Source organism: Marmota marmota, unplaced genomic scaffold (genome assembly GCF_001458135.2).
Source record: "Marmota marmota marmota unplaced genomic scaffold, marMar, whole genome shotgun sequence".
Taxonomy (NCBI): Eukaryota; Metazoa; Chordata; class Mammalia; order Rodentia; family Sciuridae; genus Marmota; species Marmota marmota.
The window spans coordinates 1,991,871-2,007,409 of record NW_026000225.1 but is presented as its reverse complement, the minus strand read 5'-3'; the positions used below and the strand labels follow the sequence as shown (position 1 = coordinate 2,007,409).

Genomic DNA, 15,539 nt, shown 5'->3' with positions numbered 1-15,539 from the left:
AAGGACTGACCACAAAGGGACACAAGGGATTTTTTGAGGTGATGAAATGATCTATATCTGGCTGATACATAAACTGCACACAAAAATGGGTAAATTTTATGGTATATTAATTATGTCCCATTAAATTTGATTCTGTAAAAATAGATATTTGTATATGCATGATCACAGCAACATTATTCACAATGTCAAAATATGTAAATAAATGTCCATCAATAGATGGATAACCCAAATGTAGTATATTCATACAGTAGACTGTTACTGACCCTTAAAAATGAAGAAAATTCTGGCAAGTTCTACAAATGTGGATAAACCTTGGTGATATTATGCTACAATTAAAGAAGCCAGTCACAAAAGGACAAATTCCACTCCTGTAAGGTCCCTGGAGTAGTCAGATTCACACAAACAGAAAGTACAAGGGTGAGCACTAGGGGCAGGGGAAGCTGGGAATGGGGAGCTGTTGTGTTAATGGGCACAGAGTTTCCATTTGAGAAGACGAAGGGTGCTGTGGCTGGCTGGTGGTGGTGATTGGAATACAATGTAAATGTGCTTAATGTCACAGAACTGTACATGTTAAGGTGGTCAAAATGGTAAAGGTTATATCATGTATATTTTATCATAATTAAAAAAATAAAAAGCAAGAGAATGATTGGCACATTACAGTCTATATAAAATTGGAATGCCTTGTAATATATTCATACAGGCACATGGCATAATTTGGTCAACTCATTCCCCAGTTCTTCCCCTCCTCCCTCACCTTGGTCCCCTGTTTATACTCCACTGCTCTCCTATTTTCAGAGATCACTACCCCCCCCCCCCCGGTCCAGTTTTTATTCCTTTTTTCTCTCTAACTTCCACATAGGAGAGAAAACATTCAATCCTTGAAAAATAAACAAATAGAAGGAAAACCAATAGAGTAAAGGAAGGGTATCAGGGGGAGGGAGAAAGGAAAGAGAATACTACTGGAGAACGAAATGGAGAAAACTATGTTGTAAGTATTCATGAATATGTCAGAATGAGCCTCATATTTTTGTATAACTATAATGCACTAAAAATAAAAAGAGTGAGGGGAGACAAAAAAGAGAACAATATCCTAAAAGTAAATACACTTATTGCCTCTATTACCTCTGTGGGGAGGGAAGCACTATGGCTGGAAGAGGCTGTGTGTGTGTGTGTGTGTGTGTGTGTGTGTGACGTGAGTCTGTTGTAGGGTTTGGCCACTAGTGATACTCATTTCTTGACCTAGGCTTTGGATAGATGAATGTTTGACCTTAAAATAATTTATTGAGGCTACATTTATGTTTTATGAACTCTTAGGAATTGTGTTATAGACCACATTTTAAAAAATGATTAAAGAAAATCAGGACCCCTGAACCTGTTCTGGCTCTTCCCATGAAAGTATTTGGTCTCCAAATACTTTTGAAGACAGGTACAAAATATGTCTGCCAAGGTGTCACTGTGTGTGTCCTGGAATGAAGACATGAGAGAGGACATATTCAAATACATATATTAGCAGAAATTCTGTGTATGAACTTGGAGTTTGTTTCATTCAAATAGAGAGTGACTAAAGAGGCTACTGGTGAGTCTTATGGAAGGCAGGTGGCACAGGAACTAAGCCTTAAAGGATGGCTAGGTCTTTCATGGCTGGAGGAGAGAGATCTGGTCAGAAGAGCAGATAACAAAGGCTGAGCAGATGGTACACAGCAAGTCTAGCATGGAGAGTGGTCTGGGGTGACTGCAGTCATGGCAGCCTGCAAGGGATGAGGAAGGTAGTCCATTTAGGTGGTAAAGGCTTTGAACTTGTGTTTTTCATTCAACAAATATTAAACACCTCCTGTGTTTTATGCACTTCTGGAAGCTGGGAGATGACCAAAAAAAGCAAACAAATAACAACAAAACACCCAGCTGCCACAGTTCTTGCAGCCCAGCGAAGGGCCACTGGCAGATGATGAGCATGGTTGTGTACTGGGGGTGGGAGGGGTGCTAAGAAAGCAGAGTAGGGAGCAGAGAGTAATGAGGACAATGCGGCTTTTAAAAAAATATTTATTTATTTATTTATTTATTTTTAGTTATAGTTGGACACAATACCTTTATTTTGTTTATTTATTTTTTATGTGGCCTCTCACGTGCGAGCTGAGTGCTGCACTGCTGAGCCACAACCTCCACCCCAAGTCCTGCTATTTTATAGCAAGGAGTCAAGAAAATCTCCCTGGGAAGGTGGCATCTGAAAAGAGATCTGAAGGAAACAAGGGTCTGAGCCATCTGGGCATATTTGGAAGGGTGCTAGGGTGAAGAATCCAAGTGTATATTTGGTGGATTACCAAGGGTTCCAGACAGGGAGAAGAGGGGTGGGACAGATGGTATTAGGGAGAAAACCAGGTTGAATCATGTGGGGCCTGGTCAGCCACATGGAGTAATTTGATGTATTGAGCAAATATTCCCCATGACCTCCCTCCCTGGACAGAATATATTTCTCTAGCCTATTAATTTGAGGATTGGCCCCATGACTTGCTTTGGCCATTGGATGTGAGCAAACAAGTTGAGCACATGGGCTACACAAGTGCTTGAGCACTCTTTCCATTCCATTCTGCCCAACTCACTGCTGTCCCTTTGGCTCCACAAGACACAGAGACCCACACTCAAGCTCAGACCACCTGCAGCTGAAGCAGAGCTGCCTTTTAGAGCTCAGCCTATGCCACTCAACCAGTCTACCTGCAGGCCTGTGGGAGGGGGAGAAACGCTTGTGCCTGCAACTGAACGTTCAGTTGATTTCCTTCCCAGCTTTGTGGTGGCAGTAACAAAAGTGTCAGAAATACCTTAGAAGAGGGATGAACAATGTTGAAGGAGTTTGAGCAGAGGAGTGAATACAGTCTATCCAGCCTCTGAGAAGGGTGACTCTGGCCACTGTGTGGAAATGGAGAGCTGCTAGGAGGCTGTCCTGGGAATCTGGGGAGAAGGCCATAATGGCATGCTACTCAGCTATTCATTACTGTGACAACTACCTAAGACGATCAACTTAAAAGGAGGAAAGGTTTATTTTGCCTTGTGGTTTCAGAGATTTTTGTCCATGGTCACTTTGTCCTGTTGCTTTGGGTCTGTGGTGACATAGCAGGGAGCATATGGCATATTGGAACAGCTGGGAAGGAAAAAGGGAAGAAGAGGAAGGACAGAGTCTTAATATCCCCTTCAAGGGCACAACCCCCAATGACCTAAACTCCTCCTCCTAAACTGTACTGGGTGGAGAGGGGTGCTAGCTCTACATGGGAAGACCAAGCCTTCAACACGTGGGATTTGTGGGGGAACAGTCAAGATCCAATCTGTAGTGCATGTCTTAGATGGGGAAGGTTGTGATTAAGACAAGGGAAGGTTAGGATTCAGGTTATACTTTAGTTATAATAGCATTACAATATCAAGTTAAGGAGTTTGCAGTTTGGTGAGTGGGTGGGTCAGAGATGGCAATTGAAGGTTTAGGGGAAAGACCAATGATAGCTTTGGCAGCAGTAATGGGGTAGGGCAGGGACAGAAGAAGTTGGAGTCTGTGACTGTCAGGCTGTAGGAAAGAGCAGTGGTAGTGGCTGTGCCCAGACTTACTACATAAATGGGGTCATCTCATCCAGGAGATGCCAATAAAAGGCCTGATACATTCAGTCACTGGCTGCCACTAACCCCTTAGCATCAGCTCACCTGCACATGAACTTCAAGAGAACACAACAAACAGCTCAAGGACAAAAAACAAACACCCCAATTAAAAATGGGGCAAAAGATTGGACAGACATTTCTCTAACGAGGATATGCAAAGGGCCAATAAGTACATGCAAAAAATGTTCAACATAACCAATTACTGGGGAAATATGAATTAAGCCATAATGGGACAAGACCTCACACCCATTAAGATTGCTGCTATAAAAAAAGAGAGAGAATAATAAGTGTTGACAAGGAGGCACAGAAACTGGAGCCAAAAAAACTAAACTGAATTACCATATGACCTAGCAATTCCTCTTCTTTTTGGATGTATATTCAAAAGAATTGAAGGCAGGGGCTCCAATAAGTATTTGCACACCCATGTTCATGGTAGCATTCTTCACAAAGCTGAAAGAGGAAAGCAATCCAACTGTCTGTTGATGGATGAATAATCAAAACGTGATATATACATACAATGGAATATGATTCAGCCCTAAAATGGAAGGAATTTTTGATAATGCTACTATAATTTTTTAATGAAGAGAAATATCCAATAAATGAAGTTAGGGACCAATTTATGAGTAATAATATGTTATGTGATAACCCTGGTCATTGACCTGGGGAGTCTACAGAGAGGTGGTCTGCCTCTTGGCAGAGCAGTGTCCAGTGCCTAACAGGAGAGGAGCTTAAGGATGCTGACAATTCTCACACAAAGGACAGCTGCGGAACAATGGGAGGGACAGGACTCTCCTGAGCCTGCACAATCTCCCTGTGCTGCTCATTGGCGTTTGTTCCAGCCCTGCCCACTGAGGAATGCTGGAGGAACTATCTGAAGTCTTTTGACTTCACTGTGGCTTTCCTGGTCACAGCTGAAATCAAAGAACAGAACCCCTTCCTCCCCCGGGGACTTGGAGCAGAGGTGTGAGTGTGGGCACCTGCTCATCTGGGAGAAAGATCCCTTCCTTCCCTGACTCCTTCATATGATCCCAAGTTACCACCCTGATGCCCTTGAGTACAAAATGCAGAGCTGTTAGAAATTCCAGGAGGAAAAAAACTAAAAGGTCAAGAAAAGCCCAAAGTGTTTGTGAACCTATTACCAAAGAAATGCTCTCACTTGATGTAATGTAAGTGCTCTAAATATTATTATGTGAATTAAAATTTATAAGTCTAATCACATTTTAAAAGCACTAGAGGAAAACCTAGTGCTATTAAGGAAACACGCCCTGAATCCTTAAAAACAATTAAAAAAAAAAAAAAGGTTTCTAATGAAACAAAGGTTTCCTTTCCCCCACCTTCCTTCCTTTCATAGATGTTTTCAACATTGAAACTCTTTAGATATGGAGTTTTCTTTTTTAAAAAAAATTCTTCATTTTTTAATGGTGCATTATAGTTGTATGTATTGATGGGATTTGTTGTTATATATTCACACATGCACACAATATAACAATATAATTTGGCCAATATCACTCCCCAGCATATCCCCCCTCCCTCCCTACCTTCCACCCCTTGGTCCTTTTCTTCTACTGATCTCCTTTGATTTTTAGGAGATCCACCCCCATTTTTGTTTTCTTTTCTCCTCTCTAGCTTCTGCATATGACAGAAAACATATGACCATTCACCTTCTGAGTTTAACTTATTTTGCTTAACATAACTGTCTCTAGTTCCATCCATTTCCCAGCAAATGCCATAATTTCATTTTTTTAATGGCTGAATAAAAATCCATTGTGTATATGTGCCATTCTTTATCCAGTCATCGTTGATGGGCACCTACTCTGGTTCTCCGGTTTGGCTGTTATGAATTGTGCTATTAACACGGGTGTGCATGTATCACTGCTGTAAGATGCCTTTAATTCTCCAGGGTAAATACCAAGAAATGGTATAGCGGGTCGTGTGGTGGTTCCATGCCTAGTCTTTTTAGAAGCCTTATATGGAGTCTTTTTAAAGCAAGGCCCACAGTTACAGAACATTCACTGGAGGAATTTATGCCTCTCAGGGTGTGTTTTAAAATACTGAACAGAAGGGCAGGAGAGGAGTAAATCGCATGCCTTCTGGAGCCAAAAAGAGGTTAAGAAACAAAAAAGGTTTTTTACAGTCAGAGTGAGGGAAAAGGTCCCAGAGAGAATCCGTGGGCTAATAAATGAGCAAAAGCATGACATTAATGATGATGACAGATGCTCTCGATGAGGAGTCCATTTTCAAAGCTCATTAAAAAAATCTTTAATAAAAATGATCAAAGAAAAAAATAGGAGCACCAGGATGATTTGGAAGCTTCACAAAAAGAGTTGTGGCTTGAATTAATTAATTAAGTCAATATAGATGTATAATATAGGTTAATTATATTAACATAGCACCTGTCATGTACCAGGCTCTGTTAGAGGCACTGGAGATAAAGTAGTTAACAAAATAAAGACCCTTGCTCCTTCCCTCAGCACATACAGTCTGGTGGGGACGCAGGTGAAAAATTCCACATATAATTAAAACACATCTTGTGACTGAGAGTGGCAATTGGTAAGGAGCATGAAAGGGGAAGTGAAGGGTGTGGTGTGGGGGAGGACAGAACTGTAAATAATGTGGTTAGGGAAGGCTGCTGAGGGATGGACCATATCCCACCCTGAAATTCATGGGTTGGAGTCTTAACCCTAGTACCTCTGAATGGGTACCATTCAGGGTAGGGTCTATTAGGAAATAATTAATATAAAATGAGGTCATTAGTGTAGACTCAAGTTCAGTATGTCTGGCATTCATTTAAGAAGAGATTAATTAGGACATAACAGGCAGGAAGGAGAGAGAGAGAGAGAGAGAGAGAGAGAGAGAGAACCCCACAGGCACACCCCCAGAGAACTACTTCCTTCAGCTACATCCAACCTGTCTACAGCTACCACCCAGTTAATCCATATCAGTGGATTAATTCACTTACACCTCTCATAATCATTTCACCTCTGAAAAAAATCTCTCATTGTCTCACACATAAGCTTTTGGGAAATACCTCATATATAAACCATAACAGATTTCTAATATCCAGAAATGGCAAAACAAATTTCTATTGTTTAACATCTCACTCTGTGGTACTTTATTATGGAAGACATGACAAACTAATACAAAGAACTCATTGAGCTCATGCATGCCTGTAATCACAATGGTCCAGGAGGCTGAGGCAGGAGGATCGCAAGTTCAAAGCCAGCCTCAGTAAGAGCGAGGTGCTAAGCAACTTAGTGAGATCCTGTTTCTAGATAATATAGGGCTGGGGATGTGGCTCAGTGGTCAATGCCACTGAGTTCAATCTCTGGTACCAAAAGAAAAAAAAAAAAAAGATCTCACTGACAAGCAACTTTAAAGAACAGAAGAAAGTTAGAGAATGGACCAGGTAGTTGGGTATTGTGGAGGAAATGGGGCATATCAGGTACATAGGCCCTGAGGCAGGGATTTGCCTCATGTGGCTGGATTGGAGTAACAAAAAGGATCAGAGTAACAAAAAGTGGTCAGTTTTATGTGGCTGTAACAAAATACCTGAAGCTGGAATCCTTATAGAGAAAAGGGATTTATTTAGTTCACAGTTTCGGAGACTCAAAGTCCAAGAGCAGTCAGTACTGTTAATTTGGCCTCTGGTGACAGTCATGTGACTCCCTCACGACATGCTGGATGGCATCATAGTGAAAGCACCTGCAAGTTGGAGAAAACATGGGGCATGATGAGGAGGCATGAGAGATTCAGGGGCCAGTCTGGTTCTTTTTTATAACAACCATCTCTCTTGGGAACTAATCAGTGCCCCATAAGAACTACATTAATACTGGGCTGGAGGGGATGTGGATCAGTGGTAGAGCACTTTCCTAGTGTGTGCAAGGCCCAGGGTTTAATCCCCAGCATAAAAAAAATGGGGGGGGGGGAACTACATCAATCCATTCCACATTAATCCCCTTTGAGAGCAGTACCCCCATGACCTAATCCAGATCCACCTCTTAGAGGTCCTACCAACTCTCATTATCACAACATTGGCGACCAAGCTTCCAGCACACGAACCTTTAGGTGGATACACTCCAGCCACAACAGAGAAGTAACGGACCATGTGTACTGGAGCAGTTTTGGCTTTCACTCTAAGGTGGGAAACTGTTGGAGGGGTTTTGGACAGAGAAGTAGAACATGGTCTGACTTGTATTTCAGCTGAACTATTATTGCTGCTGATTTGAAATCATCAGGTAAACTAGGAGAGCAGGGAAACCAGTTAGTGGCTATTCAGTACCCCCAGGTGAGTGCAAATGGCAGCTTGGACAAGCATGGAAACAGAGAGTTGAATTCTGGATACAGTCTGAAGGCAGAGTCAGTAGGATTGGTTGACAAGTCCCATGTGGAATGGACTAGAAAGAGAAGAGAAGAAAAGGCCAGTGTTTTTGTTCTGAGGCACAGCAAGAAGGCAATGGCTATGGCCAGGAGACACAGGGTATGGGGAATCATCAGGGACTTGACTCTGGACGCTGTAGGTTAGAGAAGCTTGTAACAAATCTTTCTGGAGAGGTGGTATCCAGTGGTTGGGCTCTGTAAGATGGTTGTGTTCAAACCCACAAGAGTGACAAGAGCCCAGGAGTGGCGGTGTGGGTCCAGAGATGCTGTGCCTCCTGCACTTAATATTCAAAGGCAGGGGGTGAGAAGGAGCAGCCAGAAAAGGCCAGAAGAACACCAGGCTTCATGATCCTGGATCCACAGAGCCCTGTACGAAGATGTGAGAGCAAATGGCATTGCCTGATGCTGCTAATAGGCCAAGTTGAACAGGACCAAGAGGAGCAATGGAGTGAAGACCTGGTTAGAGGAAGGTCACTAGAGAATGGAGGCAGGAATTGGAGGTGACTAAGGCCCAAGCCTGGGTCCGGAGTGTTAGAAAACCACAAGGGTTTTAAAAGAGGGTGGAGTCCTACTGAGTCAGGAGATCAACTAGGTGACTTAAGGCCACAAAGGGCCTTTCGCTCCATTCCTTCTTGCCTCCCTCACTCCCTCATTCCTCTCTGTTCTTCAGACCCTTATTGACAAATAACCTGTGCCCAGCCCTGTCCCAGGTGTGCCGGGATATGGAGATGAGTACACTGCAGTGTCCGCAGCCTGATCCTCAGCCCTTATCCTCCTCCCTTCCATCTAGCAGCTTGGCTCAGTTCTGATGATTGCACCTCGTCTGGTCCTCTGAGCCACATGTCTCCTCTGCTCAGCTCTCCAGCTGATGTATCTCCCTCATCCCACCTTGAACTTCCATGTCCCCATAAGCCGTCTTGGAATGCTTCAATTATATGCATAAGGATTTGTAGTGACACAAACTATCAGAGTCTAGTCTCACTTGGGGTGACATTGAATCTGATCACTTAACTGTGCTCTGTTCTGTAGTTTCCTGTAACTCTGGATGCATGCGACAACTCAATGAGGCAATGAGCACAGAGTTCCAAGCACAGAGAGACACCTGTGGTAGTCATAGGTGGTCTCTGAATGCTTTGTGGGCAAGTGGGCATGGGTGAAGGTACACTTGAACTGAACCTGGAGTGGCTGAGAGATGGAGGGAGGTGGCCAGGGTCACCACTGAATTTTGTGATAGAAGTTTTAACAATGGCCAGGCTTGGTGGTAGAGGCTTGGGGGGCTGAGGCAGGAGGAGCTCAAGTTCAAAGTCAGCCTCAGTAACTTAGCAAGACTTTAAGCAACTCAGCAATATCCTGTTTCTAAATAAAATGTAAAATGGGCTGGATGGTGTGGTTTAGGGGTTAAGTGGCCCTGGGTTCAATCCCCCTGTACCAAAACAAACAGACAAACAACAACAAAAAGTCCTAACAATACTATGCATAAACCTGATGGATTCTCTCTGCCTTGACAGGTGAGTAGAAATACAGTCCAGGGAGGGAGCCGGAAAAGGGCCAGGCAGTGGTGTCCAGGCAACAGGAACCAAGTGCAAATCCAGTACTTTGAACTGTTGACAGTAGCTGTGAGGTTTGGGGACAGTTTTCCTGCCCGGGTTGGAGTGAGGGAATGTGAGACACTGACCTGGAAGCCAGAGGCCAGGCCATGGGGAACCTTGGAAGTCACCCTAAGGACTTCTACTTCATTTATCAAGTGGTAGAAAGCTGGCTACCAAAGGCTCTTACAATAAAAGAGAGAAGTGAATGGTCTGGATTGAATTGTGTCCCCAGAAGATGTTACTATCCTAACCTCCCCTCCCCAACCCCATACTGAGAATGTGACCTTGGACCGTGTATATTATACAACTATATTATTTGAAAGAGTCTTTGCTAATGATCAAATTAAAATGAGGTCACTAACATGGACCCTACTCCATTATGACTAGTATCCTTAAAAAAAAAAAAAGGAATTATTTTTCCAAATGAATTTCTTAATTGCTTTTTCTATTTCTATGAGGAATGTCATTGGGATTTTAATAGGAATTGCATTAAATCTGTATAACACTTTTGGTAGTATGGCCATTTTGACAATGTTAATTCCACCTATCCAAAAGCATGGGAGATCTTTCCATCTTCTGAGGTCTTTTTCAATTTCTTTCTTTAGTGTTTTGTAGTTTTCGTTGTAGAGCTATTTCTACTTTTGTTAGATTGATTCCCAAATATTTGATTTTTTTAGGCTATTGTGAATGGGGTAGTTTTCCTAATTTCTCTTTCAGTGGATTCATCACTGATATATAGGAACTCATTTGATTTATGGGTGTTAATTTTATATCCTGCTACTTTGCTGAATTCATTTGTTAGTTCTAGACCGTTTCTGGTGGAATTTTTTGGATCTTCTAAATATAGCATCATGTCATTGGCAAAGGTACACTCATAAGTTGCTGGTGGAACAGCAAATTGGTGCAACCACTCTGGAAAGCAATATGGAGATTCCTCAGAAAACTTGGAATGGAACCATTATCAGACCCCACTATCCCACTCCTCAGTTTATACCCCAAAGACTTAAAATCAGTATACAACAGTGACACAGACACTGTTTATAGCAGCTCAATTCATAATAGCTAAGCCATGGAACCAACCTAGGTGCCCTTTAACAGATGAATGGATAAAGAAAATGTGGTATATATACACAGTGAATTATTACTCATCCTTAAAGGAGAATGAAATTATGGCATTTGCCAGTAAATGGACGGAGCTGGAGAATATCATGCTAAACAAAATAAGCCAATCCCCCAAACTAAAGGTTGAATGTTTTCTCTGATATGAGGATGCTAATTTATAATAAGGGGGTGGGGCTAGGGAAGAATAGAGGTACTTCTGCTTAGATAGAGAGGAGTGAAGGGAGGGGAGGGACATGGGGGTAGGAATGATAATAAAATAATAATGATAGTAATCTGGCATTATTACCCTATGTGCATATATGATTACATGACCTGTGTAACTTTACATCATATACAACCCAACAAATGAGAAGTTATACTCCATTTATGTATTATGTGTCAGAATTGCAGTTTACTGTTATGTGTAACTAATTAGAACAAATTAAAAAAAAGGAGGAATTATCTCCAGCACTGAAAAAGAATAAAATAAAAGGAGGAAGGGATTCAGACAGAAGGACATACGTGCACAGAGGAAAGTTGATGTGAAGCAGAGGAATACCTGACCCGCAGGCAGCTAGGAGCAAAGCTGGACATTGATGCTTCCTCACATCCCTCTGAAGAAACCCACCTTACCGCACCTTGATTTTAGTCTTCCACTCCCATGACTGTGAGACCACAGATAATGTGCATCTGTCGTTTGCCACCCCCCACTTCCGTCTGTGGTAGTTCGCTGGGCAGCCCGAGTACACGAGATCTGTAAGGGCTGGTAGTGCTGTGGAGGCTGCTCATGGGAGACAGGGAGCTTGCCATGGCACAGAGGACAACTGTCCAGGGCTAGAGCAAGGTCAGCGGCAGGAGAGGGAGAGAGCAGGGGCAGGTTGAAGAGCTATGTCAGGGGGAGAGTCAGGGCTCCCAGCTTTGATACAAAGCACAGGCTCTGGGTTTGGAAGGAGAGATTTAGACATGCAATGATGGTTCCAGTGCATGGCCACATGTGTGTTGTCTGGGCAGATGCAGCATGGGTAGGAACGATACCATACTGTTTCCTCAGGAGCTTCTGGGATGAAGCTGGAGTTAGGTGAGAAAGAGGAGGTGCATGCTTCACAATACCACTGTGTAATAGTAAGAAATCTATACTTTGTCTCTCCCCCAGTTCCTGGCACAGAGCTCCTAACACCTTTATAGAAAGAAGCAATAAATTTTTGTTGTTTTAATATATGGCCTTTGATTCCTGATCCTGAATTCCATGGAATTTCCGTAGGGACTAAGAGCATCTTTTGTTTTAATGAAGCAACTCTTGATGGACTCTTGGAGAGCCTCAGAATGGGGTGGTTACCAGGGAAACCAATTATGCAACTGGACCATTAGAACTTTCAGTCTGAGCCCCCAACCTCCAGGGAGGGGAGAAGGGCTAAAAATTGAATTGCTCCAACAATATCATCCATGATTCCTTGTTGGAATAACTTTCAGTCTCAGCTAGCAGCTACTAGCAGCTTGGAAGTGCCTGAAATATCCACCTTCCTTCAGGCCTGACAGGAGCGCCTGCAGGATGGGGTGAAACCATATCCTAGCACTTATGGTTAGCATTGCCAAACTGCTGGGTCAAGAAACTGAGAGTCAGGGGCTTCAGGGCATGAAACCCTTGACTCAGGGCTAAAAACTCTTCCAGATTGCTTTCTGCCAGGACAGCAATATTTAGAGTTTCCTCATAGTGCGGTTACATTAGGCAGAAGATGACTGGCTTATGGATATTGTCTTGCTTATGTATGATTGACAGGCATGCCCCACTCAAACCCTATAACCGTTGTGTGCATTCCAAAAATAAACTGAGCTACTGGACGATGACCTGAGGCAGCTCTCCAGCCAGTTCTCTCACCAGCTCCCAGAGTCTGTGTGTGTTGATTCTGTGTCTCTACAGCCCCCGGCCCCCGTGACAAGGTAGCCGAATGACCATCGATCACGAAGGGACTAGGAACACATTCAATTCCTAAATGAATCCTCCATAAAAACCAAAATGGCAGGGTTCAGAGATTCCAGAGAACTGGACACATGGAGGTAACTTGGGGGGTGGTGAGTCTGGAGAGCACAGAAATGTCTCACAGCCCTTGCAGCCAACTTTGCCCAGTGCATCTCTTCATCTGTGTCCTTTGTAAGATCCTTTATAATAAATGGATAAATGGAAGTAAAGTGCTTCCCTGAATTCTATGAGCCACTCTAGCAAATTAATTGAACCTAAGGGAAGGGTTATAGAAATGGCCAATTTATCACCAGCCAGTTGGAAGTACAGGTTATAACTTGAGACTTTCAAATGACATCCTATTTTGAGGGGCAGTGTTGTGGAACTGAATCTTCAACCTGTGCGATGTTATGCCATCTCTGGGTAGATAATGTCAGAATTGAAATGAATTACTAGAGAAATGATTGATAACCAAAGAGGAAGTATTTTGTTCAAGTTATGTTTCGTGGTGAGAGTAGGGAAAACTCTTTGAGTTTTTCCTATCCTCAACAACCATCAACCTGACTAAATCAAGAGCAAAAGACTTACACAGTGACTTCATGAAAGAGTAATATTTAAATGGCCAATAAACACATAAAAGTTGTTCAACTTCTTTAATTTAATGTTCACAAATATTTTCAACTAAAATGCAAACTAAAACCCCAATAGAATAGCACTTCTCACTTATGAGAAAAGCTAAACAAATAAAAAGATAATACCAAGTGCTGTCAATGATGTAGGACAAGATTCTATTACATTGCTGGTGGGAGTCTAAATTGACATAACTATTTTGTATAAGTGCTGGGCAAAATCTGCAAAGCAAAACACATGTAATCCTACGACACAGCCATTTCACTCCATAGTGAAATGAGTGCTTCTATCAAAGAAATATACATATACAAACATTAACTACTTTATTTCTAGTAGCCTCAGATGGAAATGACACAAATGTCCATCAACATGAAAATGGGTAAATAAATTGTGCAGTCCTGTTATGAGAAACTACAGAGTAATAGAAAAACAAGTGCTGACATATGCGACAATATGGGTGAATTTTAGAGACATAACAAAGAAGTCTTATACCATAGAGTACATATATCAAATGAGTTCAGGTACATGAAGTTTAAGCAAAGGCAAAGTTAATCTAAGGTGATAGCAGTCAGAATAGTGCTTGCCTTTTAGGAAGGGTCATTGACAGTGGAGAGGTAAGAGAAGCATGCTGAGGTCCCAGAAATGCTGACCCTGAGCTAGGCAATATGATCTAGATGTGCACATATTTAAATTGTGCACCTGGGAAGAGAAGGGGTTGTAGCTCAGTGATACAGAGCATACTTAGCATGTGTGAGGCCCTGGGTTCAATCTTTAGCACCAAATAAATAAATTAAATTTATTAAAAGTAAATTGTTTATAGGTAGGGACAGAGAATATGGACCATTGTTGTAATCCATCTGTCTCTATTGATTCAGAATCTATACTTTATTAAGATACCTGGGTGATTGAGAGCACAAACAAATTATTATTATTTTTTTAGCTACACTTTAATACAAAAACAAGAAGAGACAAAAACCCAACCTAATGACCAGGCCCCAAGAATAAACAGGTAAGGGTTGGTCCCCAAATCCCACATATGGACATCTACTGCTACAGCAAAAATGGAATATTAACACAAAACCTGTGGATACCAAACCTATGGGGGGAATCTCAATCCAGATCACTCTAGGACACTTTTTAAAAATTTTATTGCAAAATTCAAGTATTTTATTTGAAGGAAGGAAGGGAGGGAGCTCTCTGACCCTGAACTAAGCAAGTAATAATCTCATGAAGAGTGAACTGGCCCTGCACACACTGTATGAGCTTCCTCCCTCATATTCTGAAAGGAACAAGAGTTATGCACCTGAGAGGAGCTGAGAAATCTACTTCATAAAGTGTTTAGAAACCCAGTAGGTGAAAATATTTGTGCATGTTAAATGGTCAGGGCCTCTGTCTGATGACAAAATTTTGGCATGTCATGGATGAAAGCCCCTACAAATTTGAGAACTAGTTTTGGAGAAAGACTCTGGAATCAAGCGATGGAGGGGTGTAAAGGAAAGCAGGGGAGAAGCTCCATGGACCCTGGGTTTTTGATTGGGTGTGGGAGTAGGTGATGGTGACTGAGTACTGAGATCAACAGGGGACACTGGTGGATGTGACTTCCAATGCTGCTATCTAGGAGGCCTTGGGTTTACTCCTTGTCTTGGTTTTAGGAGAGAGGTCAAAGCTGGAGTTACAGATCTGGGAATGTAGGTTGAAGCCAAGGCTAAGATTGTGGAGGGAGGCATAATAAACTGAAGAAGGGCCAAGGGCAGTTTTCATTTGTGAGTTCTAAAAAGATGACTCAAGAGTTAGAGGAAACCAAGAAGAAAATAGTCCACCAGTCCAAATGCCCCAGAGAGAATCGCTTCTCGGCCTTTTGACCAAGATCAAGTGTAGTATCTGTCCTTATCCATTTAATATCTGCTACAGCCTCTATCCAAATGCTCCAGGGAGTTACATTCCAGACAGAAACATGTCTGTAGGTTTTTAGAGGTGGTGCCAAAATTCAGATTGTGGCAGGGTGAGGAGTTGGGAGGGGAAAATCTTGACTACTCTTTCTAGAGGGCAGAGAAGGGTGATTATGACTTGTGGAAAGTTACAGGAAGAGAGGGAGTTGGTGGCAAGGAATACAGGGGAGATGTGCTGAGCAGATGGACAGCTCACTGGTGGCTTTTTTTTTTCTATGCTGGGGATGGGACCCAGGACCTTGTACATGCTAGGCAAGCACTCTATCTCTGAGCTACACCCCTAGACCTTGATTCCCCTGT

General features: G+C 42.5%; 1 pseudogene; it reads left to right on the top strand.

Moving 5' to 3' along the window:
• The first annotated feature begins 15,132 nt into the window (after positions 1 to 15,132).
• On the top strand, positions 15,133 to 15,248 carry LOC125613271 (annotated as a pseudogene).
• Positions 15,249 to 15,539: the final 291 nt, after the last annotated feature.